The sequence below is a fragment of the Pinus tabuliformis genome, chromosome Q, assembly GCF_031772625.1.
Source record: "Pinus tabuliformis cultivar Carrire ecotype Pingquan chromosome Q, CPIR1, whole genome shotgun sequence".
NCBI classification, from domain to species: domain Eukaryota; kingdom Viridiplantae; phylum Streptophyta; class Pinopsida; order Pinales; family Pinaceae; genus Pinus; species Pinus tabuliformis.
Genome location: NC_142296.1, coordinates 899,197,981 through 899,207,224, shown reverse-complemented (window position 1 = coordinate 899,207,224; position 9,244 = coordinate 899,197,981). Strand labels below are relative to the sequence as shown.

The following is a 9,244-nucleotide window of genomic DNA, read 5'->3' as shown; positions in this document are numbered from 1 at the left end:
ATCAGCATGGATGGTTGTGCAAATCACCCTCGGCTAGCGTGATCCCGTGCCCGGACAATCGCGCCGATCGAGGGCAAATTTTTTTTTTTTCAAAAACCTCCCTAAAAATCTAAAAAATGGCTAAAAACAGAAATGAATGGCATGAAAATGGAGCTCAGGGCTTTGGCTGTTACCTGGAACTGACAGCTCGTCGATTGACCTCTTGATCGCTCGCAATCTGCTCCAGAACAACTAGGGAAAAAGTGGGTAAAAAATCTTCACTACAAAGGTAAAATGGTAAATGGTAAAAATATATTTACTTTTCCCCTTTTTATTCATTTTCTCATGAAATTATCAGGTTTTGTAAATGTTTTTGACCTATTTTACCTCAAGGACTCGATAATATGCTTTGCCTTCCTTGTGCAGCAACAGGTGATGGATGTTCGACGATTACGATGAGTCACATTTCAGCTCTTTTCTCGACTACTTAAACTCATATGAAAAGATTGCAGAGTATTTTTCCCTTTTTGACTCGTTAAAGAGAATAAAAATGGGGGGTTTGATTTCAGTGCTTTTCCGACCCTTTAAAAGTGAAAAGATGGCTGAGCCCTTGTCGTTTCGAGCTTGTTAATGGATGTGAAACATTGTGTGCCCAGTATAAGTTTACCCCTTTTAAGGCTGGGAGGAGCTATTTATGAAAAAGGTACTTCTTAACTGAAATGGTCAAGCGGTTTTCTCAAGTATCGTTTTCTACCTTTTCAGGCTCGGGAGACACAAATGTACGAAAATGGACCATGTGGAGTTTTCTTTTACGTGTCTTTTTCAAACTCTCTAAACATGAAAAATATACCAAGTTACACCTTTGTGGGACTTGTTAAACTATTAAACGACATCGGATTCGCCACCATGATGAACATGAGCTTCTCCTTCCTAGGGCTTGTTAAACTTGCTAGGTTGGATTCATCTGAAGGATGAACTTATAGTGCAAGCATATGCTATCCCCTTCAAGCTTGCGATTAAAAAATAATTGGGGTGCTCGCCACAAATGGTGGGGGAAATTTTTTGAAATATATCAGTCGTGTCGGTAGCTCACTCTTGAACATGACACTCTTTGCTTCATGTCGGGTTGGGACATCTCCTTTGTATCGTTGACCTTCCTGGGTTTGGGCCATTCATTTTTTCCTTCCATTTGATCTTTGCCTCATCATGACCTCTGATCCTATGGATCCAAAATCTGCCAAACTTCCAATTGTGTTGTTGATATGTTCAAGAGTTGTCCTTCTGCAGTTACACTTACCTCTGATTCTCTATGTCATCCAAAATCATTTTTCATCCTCTCGTCTCACGTCGATGATATGGGGTTCATTACGGTCCTCCTTTGACACAGTCACTTTCCATCGTCTTCAACTCATTATCCGGGAAGTTGACTAAGAGACTCCCTTTAGGTACCTTAGAGATTGCATGCCCTAATGTTAAGTTTTTCACACTCGACAACAAGTTCACATCATTGGCTTTCGATCGAGTGATTTCACAGGTGTTCAACTCCAGTTCCTGTATTCACATTTCGCAAATTGTGCTGATGGTACCTTGAGGACCATTGTCATTATTGGTGGTTTCTCTTGCACTTGTTAATAGTTTACATTTTTGACTGGTAATCAAGCGATTTTCTAGCATGTTCAATGTCAACACATCTATTCACATGCTAGGATCTGTACTTTGATCGAGTTGTGTTGGAGCGCAAGACCCTGGACTCAAATCACACAAGTCTGGATTGCGAAGTGGTGTGACATGGTTTATGATGATATGCATGTCTCTTTCATATGGCTAGTTGCGACCAGACTATGAGTTATGATATGTGATCCTTATCATTATTGGATGGCTGCGACCATACCTTGGTTTCAATACGATCCTCTTTGACAGTTGGTTGCGCCCATACATGGATCCATTTACACGATCATTCTCTGGATGGCTGCGTCCATGCCACGATTCATGTATCATTTGACGGAGATCTCAGTTTATGTATATGTATCTATACTTTCTTGTAGGTTTTCCGATGATAGACTAGATTCCCCAAACTAATTTATAAATCATTTCATCCCTCACTCCATTTCAGCCTTCACGCTTTAGGGGGAATCTGTTACACAATAGTTTTTCACTATCCATGTTCTCGTCGTTCCTTGATCCTAGAGGACCTCTACAGTGAACCCTGCATGCTTTTCCTTCATGAAGAAACTCCCATTATGTCCCTCTTCATGAGCAGATCATTTCCCTTTTGCACCATTTCCCCTGAAACTTCTATTTTCCCAGTTTACAAGGCCGACGCTAATGACCTTTGTCTCCCCCATGCCACTGTGCAGAGATTAGCACTATTCCCCACATCGATCGGTGTGATTGAGCTGTGTTCCAGTTGCATCGGTCATGTTATAGAAAGTTTTTTAAATTAGAGCCAAAGCTTCCAACTCTAGAAGCTCTGTAACGGAAGTCCGGTAAATGGTTTGGCCGGATGGGGTCGAGGATGACAGTTTGGGCTCCTTTCCCTGATAATGATGGAACTACCTCAAGGGATAAGTCTTTCTCCGATGAGAAGAGGATCCATATCCCATCCATATTTCCTATATAAACCTCCCTTCCCAAGCAAAAGCTAGTCCTAGTCATAGTTAGAGTGTTGGCTGAGTGTGAGTATATTATTTTGATTAGACAAGCAAGCTATTACTAGTTGTATCCATCTAGTTGTGTGAGGGAGAAGTGTGTTTGGTTTGGAGTGAAGTCTAAAGGGAAGAGCCTTTAAACTATTGTTGTTTGAAGCCATCATGGAATGCTAACATAAGTGTGTGGGAACCTGGTCTTGTCAGAGGAAGACTGCAACGTCAAGACGAATGGTTGTAATCTCTCTTTGATATTAATATATGCAACTATCGATTGATTTCCTACATGTTTTGTAATATTACATATTTGTGTATTGATGCTTCTTGACTCATTAAGTAGGTTGAATTGAAATTTGTCTATTATTATGTTTGTGTGTTGTTGTTGTTTACTTGTTTCAGGAGCTTGAAGAAGGAAGCGAGAGATTTTTGGAGCGAGAAAGCAAGGAAATCATTAATTAGGATAAGCAACCAAGAGGTAGGCCCTCTTGATTTATTCTAACCTAAGGAAATCTTCCATAGAATGTATCTGTTGTGGCTAGACCCATTATCGGGCTAGAGGAATTCATTCGTGACCGCACTTATAATTTTACTTGACCACAATAGTGATTTATGTGGTCCACTTCTAGTTGTTTCATTCTCTGGATACAAGTATTTCTTAACTTTCATTGATGATTTCTCCAGATGCACTTGGGAATAATTCTTAAAACTCAAGAGTGAAGTCTTTAACATGATCTTGGCCTTTAAGGCCTTTGTTGAGAAACAATCTGGACATCAAATTCTTAAGCTAAGATATGATAATGGAGGAGAATATGTTAAAAAAAAATTCATCACTGAGCATGGAATTCAATTGCAACATACTGTTCCATATACTCCACAACAAAATGGTGTAGTTGAAAAAGAAAAATCGCACCTTAAAGGAAATGGCTAATTGTGTGCTTCAATCTAAAGGACTCAGTATTAATTTTTGGGAAGAAGCAATTAACTATGAAAATTACATAGTAAATCGCACTCCTACTAAGGTTTTAAAGAATATCACTCTAGAAGAAGCATGGAGCTCAATTAAATGAGATGTAAGTCACTTTCATGTTTTTGGAAGTGAAGCATGGGCCTATATTCCTAAAGAGAAACATAAAGCCTTAGAACCTATGAGTGAAAAATGTATTTTTGTTGGATATTCTGAAGATGTCAAAGGATATAGAATTCTTCAACCTAAATAAAAAATGTTATCATTAGAAGAGATGTTATTGGCCTACTTGCCTAGTTTGATAGATGTGCCACCTCTCTCTATCCCTTCTACTTTTGAAAATATTTCTTCTTTAGATGATGACAGTAAGGATGACAATCCTCCCCCACCTTCTCAGGATCCTCTTTTAGCTCCTAAGCTTCCAAAATGGGTTCGTGCTACTCGGGATGCAGCAGGTGATCCTACAGATAATCACCGTACATGTTCTCAGTTCGATAGAACCTCTTCTTTATTGGCTCAAGCTTCAGGGAATTATGATCCTGACACCTTTGCAGAAGCTTAAGGCCATCCAGATTGGGACACAACTATGAATGAAGAATATTGTTCATTTTTGGCGAATGATACATGGAATCTTGTTCCTCTTCCAAAGGGACAAAAACTTGTTATATGCAAATGGGTTTACAGAACCAAGTTTGGACCAGATGGAAAAGTTGATAAACATAAAGCTCGTCTTGTTGCTAAGGGTTTTTCACAAGTTGAAGGCATTGAATATACTAAAAGATTCCCCCCTGTTGCCAAAATGAACTCTATATGCCTTGTTCTTTCCCTTGCCGCCTCTTTAAAATGGGAAGTCCATAAGATGGATGTTAAATCCGCCTTCTTGCATGGGGACTTGCATGAAGAAATCTATATGGAACAACCTCATGGCTTTATACAAACAGACTCCAGCCTTGTATGTCGGTGTAAGAAATCCCTTTATGGTCTCAAGCAAGCCCCTTCTCCTTTTCAATCTAGAGCTAAACTTTCAGTCACTTGTATTTCCCTTGAAGTTGATTCTACCTTATACCATTAGGTTGTTGGAAAACTTTTGTATTTGACCCATAACCATCCTAACCTTTCCTTTGTTGTTGGCCTTGTTGCTCGGTTTATGCAAAACCCACATGAAAGTCATTGGAAAGCAGCTAAAAGAATACTTCGTTATGTTTAAGGTATAGTTCAGTTTGGGATTCATTACAGTGCAAAAGCATCTCCTCTATTGGTTGGTTTTACTGATTCTGATTGGGTTGGTGACCCTGATGATCAGAAGTCTACTGCAGGATATGTCTTCACTCTTGGTTCTGGACCTATTACACGAGCTTGTAAGAAAAAAAGTGCCATTTCTATTTCTTTAGTAGAAGAAGAGTATTGTGGTGCCATAAAATCTAGTAAGGAAGCCCCGTGGTTTCGTCAAATCCTGTTAGAGTTTGGTTTTGAGAAGAACCATACGACTACACTTTGGTGTGATAATCAAAGTGACATTCAACCATGCAAAGATCCAGTCCAACATCAGTGAAACAAACAAATTGATCTACACATGCACTTCATCAGAAAGATCATTCATGACCATGTTCTTGAAGTGAAATATTATTAAATCGATGATCAAGTTGCAGACATATTTACAAAGGTTCTCAAGGAGGCGAAGTTTACTAAACTTCTATTTATGGTTGGAGTTCAAGAAGTTGTCACTAAGGGGGGATAGGCTCTAACGCCTCCTTACTTCTCTTATCGTTTCATCTTTTTACATCCTTCAATCCTATTCGAAGTTGTTCTTAAAGGGTGATGTTAGGATATTCGACATAGGAAATAATTAAGTACAACTTGGTCTAGTGTATAGTTAGGTAAAGTGTGTTTCTTTAGTATGTAATTTTTATAACTTACAATTCGACGGTCACGATATGTTCTAGACATGAAGTGATTCGACGATTCATTCTCTCCTCGGTATTACCGACACTTGATCCATGGCTTAACACTTGATTGGTCCATGATATCTATTTACAGAGCATGAAGGGTCATTTGTTAGGTGACTTTTCATGAGAGAATCTTATGTAAATTTTCTTTCCTTTACATTAATAAATTTCCTGAAGTGGCCATGTTGGCTCAGGCCATGTATTGTTTCCCTCTTTGAGGGTTTTGACCACGTCAAGAATATTCATGTATTGATCTATGATATTTTTGTGAGAGGTGTCCTTTGGTTGTCAATATGAGGAACTTACCTTATAAATTCCTACATGTAGAAGCTCCATTTTCTCTTCATTTCATCACTACAAACATAATTCAACTAGACATGACTCCATGCCTAATGGATTCGATTCCTTTCCTAATGATTAACGAAAGGCAAAGATACAGAGTACCAAGGTAACTCAGACCTAATGCCCAGCAAAAGTGGACAAAGGGGAGAATAGCAAGGATGAAGATGATATCAACTGAGAATGATGCTAATTTGAAGGCTAAGCAACAGACTACTAAAGTGAAGGATGCTGAGGGCCAAAACCCTGCTATGGTTGTAGAGGAAGAGGTAAAGAAAAGAAGATAGCACTCTTCTGACGTGAACACCAAACTTCTTCAAATGATTAATTTTATAATGAGGGATGTTCATCTCACTTTTCCTTCTAGAATTTAGGATGAGCTCAGACCAAGCATTCAAGCCCTTCTGATGGCTCTGAGACTCAACTCATTGAATCACCTCTTATTGGAGGAAACTCAAAGGAAAATGATGGGAGGAACACTCTACCATTTGGAAGTACACTAGTGCTTGAAAACATGGTGCCGCTTGACAATACTTTGGTTCTTAAAAACAGTCAGATGCTCGAGAATACAGTGGCTCTTGAGGATATTGTGCCACTTGAAACACAATTGTTGGGGGAAGAGAAAAAATAAAAAGAAAAAGGATTGTTATTGAAAGAGAGTGACAAAGATTATGAGACTAAAGATACAGTCAATGTTGATAATCTAGAAGGATACACAAAGGCAAAGACTCAATTATTACAATATTCCCAAGACGATAATGCCATTCACAATTTAAGAGATAAGAAGGATCTTGATGTAGTAGTCGACAGTGATGATGGAAGTGGTGGGAACACCGAACTTTTAAGTGGAGACAAAGATGGCAGGTTCAGTCCTCGCAGAGATGTATAGAAATTCAATCAATTTGCAGTGGAAACTTTTCCATCTCCTAACTTTCTTTGAGCGAAAGAAACATCTCAGATTCATTCTACTGACATAGGAAAGAGATTTTCCCTCAACATTATTGATTCGTGTCGTCAACATGAGTAACAAACAGTAGTGGACCCAAATGCTTCAACTGAATATGAAAGTGATGTGGGTGAGCCCCCAAATCTGTAGTTTTCAATCTCAATAACTATGTTCATGCTATCAGTGACGATCAAGGATCTGCACAACGTGTTCTTCCTCACACATCGAAGAGAGCTCCATCGATGACAAAGTTATGCCAAGAAGCTTCCAAGGTTGATAACCAACTGGAAAACATCAGGGTTATGTACTAGAATATTGATCCAAAGGGCACAAAATATGGCCATAAACTGAAGCAGGATTTAAATTCAGATGGTTTGAATAGTCCCAAAGCTTAATAGAGTGTTGATACAGGCCCTTGTTGATTTGGGGTAGCATCAGATGTGCTCTAAGCTTCAAATTTTGCAGGGAGGCATGGGCACATATTCCAAGGAACCAAGAAAGCGTTTTGGGAAATTCCACCCAAAAGTGATTTTATTAAAATAATTAATATTTTTAATGGGGTTCCTAAGTCTAAACTTCGGAAAATTGAAATATTAATGGGTATTAATCTAATCATGGTTGAAACTTCTAGAAAAAGAAACAGATGAAGCCAAAACAATCTGAGCCTTTGATTATGATTTAATCTAGGTCGTTGGTTGTCCAACAGGAAGATTTAAGAAGGGGCTTGAGGGTCATTTGGAAGACACACTGAGAGATCAAGGAAATCGATTTTCCTAAAGTGAAAAGTTCTCAGGAGGAAAAAATCGACTAAGGAGATTTCTTGCAGCAGAGGGGCAGTGAGAATCTGAAAGAAGGAATTTCTAGAGAGTACGAGGCAGAGGGAGAACCGAAAGACGTCTAGAGGAAGGCTGACACTGGCCTGCGCAGTGCTAACAAAGAGGCAGCACAGTCCTTGAGGGGAATTCAAGTTTCCTGCTAAAGGAATTCGAGTTTCAGTTGGAAGCCGGGGTGTGAGTCTGGGAGGCAGATGATCGATTTTCTCAACCAGCAGAGGATCTGAAAGAGGGGCAACGTAATACCCAAGAGGGGAGACGCAGAAATTGTCGGGAGTGATGCAATTATACGCAGAGGGTGACGCAAAGCCTCCAAAATATTTGAAAATCATACCCTACTAAGCATTATACCTAGCTAACATCTAAGTGATTAAACATTTGAGACAGAGAGAGCCCTCTCTAAATCTAGAAGGGATAAATTCTAGCTTACATGTAGTTTTGTGTTTACCTCTGAATTTCTCTCCTCAACTGAGGGAAAATTACAAAGATCTAACACCTCCAAAAGAATATTCTCAATAAATTTCAAGGCATATGAAAGGGGAATTAAGGGCTCAAAGGATTCTCATATAATCCATCAAGGATCCCCTCATTCCCTATGTATCAAAACTTCAAACTTCAAAAGAAATATATGAAAAACTTGTAGAGTTGTTTTCTGTAAGCACTCTAGGAGAAGTTGTCTCATTAAGACACAAATTATACAAGATAAGGATATCAAAAAAGAAGGACTAAGCTCATAATTTATGAGGATATATGAAATAAGGGATCAACTTCAAGATTTGAGAGAAATTATGTTTGACAAAGAAACAACTACAATAATACTAAATGCACTTCGAGAGGAATGAGGTAACTTCACATAAAGCATTTATGGGAAGAATGAAGCTACTCCATTCAAGGATATATGGTCACTATGAAAGATAGGAGAGACCAGATTGAAAGAAAAATCCGATGTAGGATAAAATGAGAAAACTCAAGCATATGTTGCTATGGCAAAGAGAAAAGGGAAGTTTGGGAAATTTGGTCCTCTGAAAATAAAAGAGAACATGGAAAAGGTTCAATGCCATGGATGTCAAGAATATGGGCACTGCAAGAGAGATTTCCCTAATATCAAGAAAGACAACAACAAAATAGGAAGGGAAGAAACCCATATCACTAAATAAGTGGAAGAAGATTAAAAGAAGAAATCCAAGAAGGAGGAAGTAAAATATCTCTACTATGATTGAGATAGTCTTCCTCACCTAGTTATTTTGAAGTTTCTGTTTCCAAATTTATGTTGTAAAGTATAACTATTACAGTAGGAATCATTAGAAGCATGATAGGATTCATCATAGGAGATGACATCATAGAAGCATACAATTGAAAGCAAGAACTTGTAACATCATCATAAATAAGCATGAAAGATAACTGAAATAGAAATCTGTGGATGTCACCTATAAAAGGATGTAGCTCTGGTAACCTAATTAGAAGCATAAGGAGTACTTATGGGAAAAATAAAGTCACCTAGTATAGAGCTCATCACACATCATTCAAAAGGAGCATTTATAGGACGAGGATAATTAAGATCCTCCATTGGAAGGTTCACTTACTGGAAGAAG

General features: G+C 38.5%; 1 pseudogene; it reads left to right on the top strand.

The window, feature by feature from the left end:
- Positions 1 to 6,034: 6,034 nt before the first annotated feature.
- LOC149222371 (enoyl-[acyl-carrier-protein] reductase [NADH], chloroplastic pseudogene) overlaps positions 6,035 to 9,244 on the top strand; it is a 93,029-nt pseudogene continuing 89,819 nt past the window's right edge.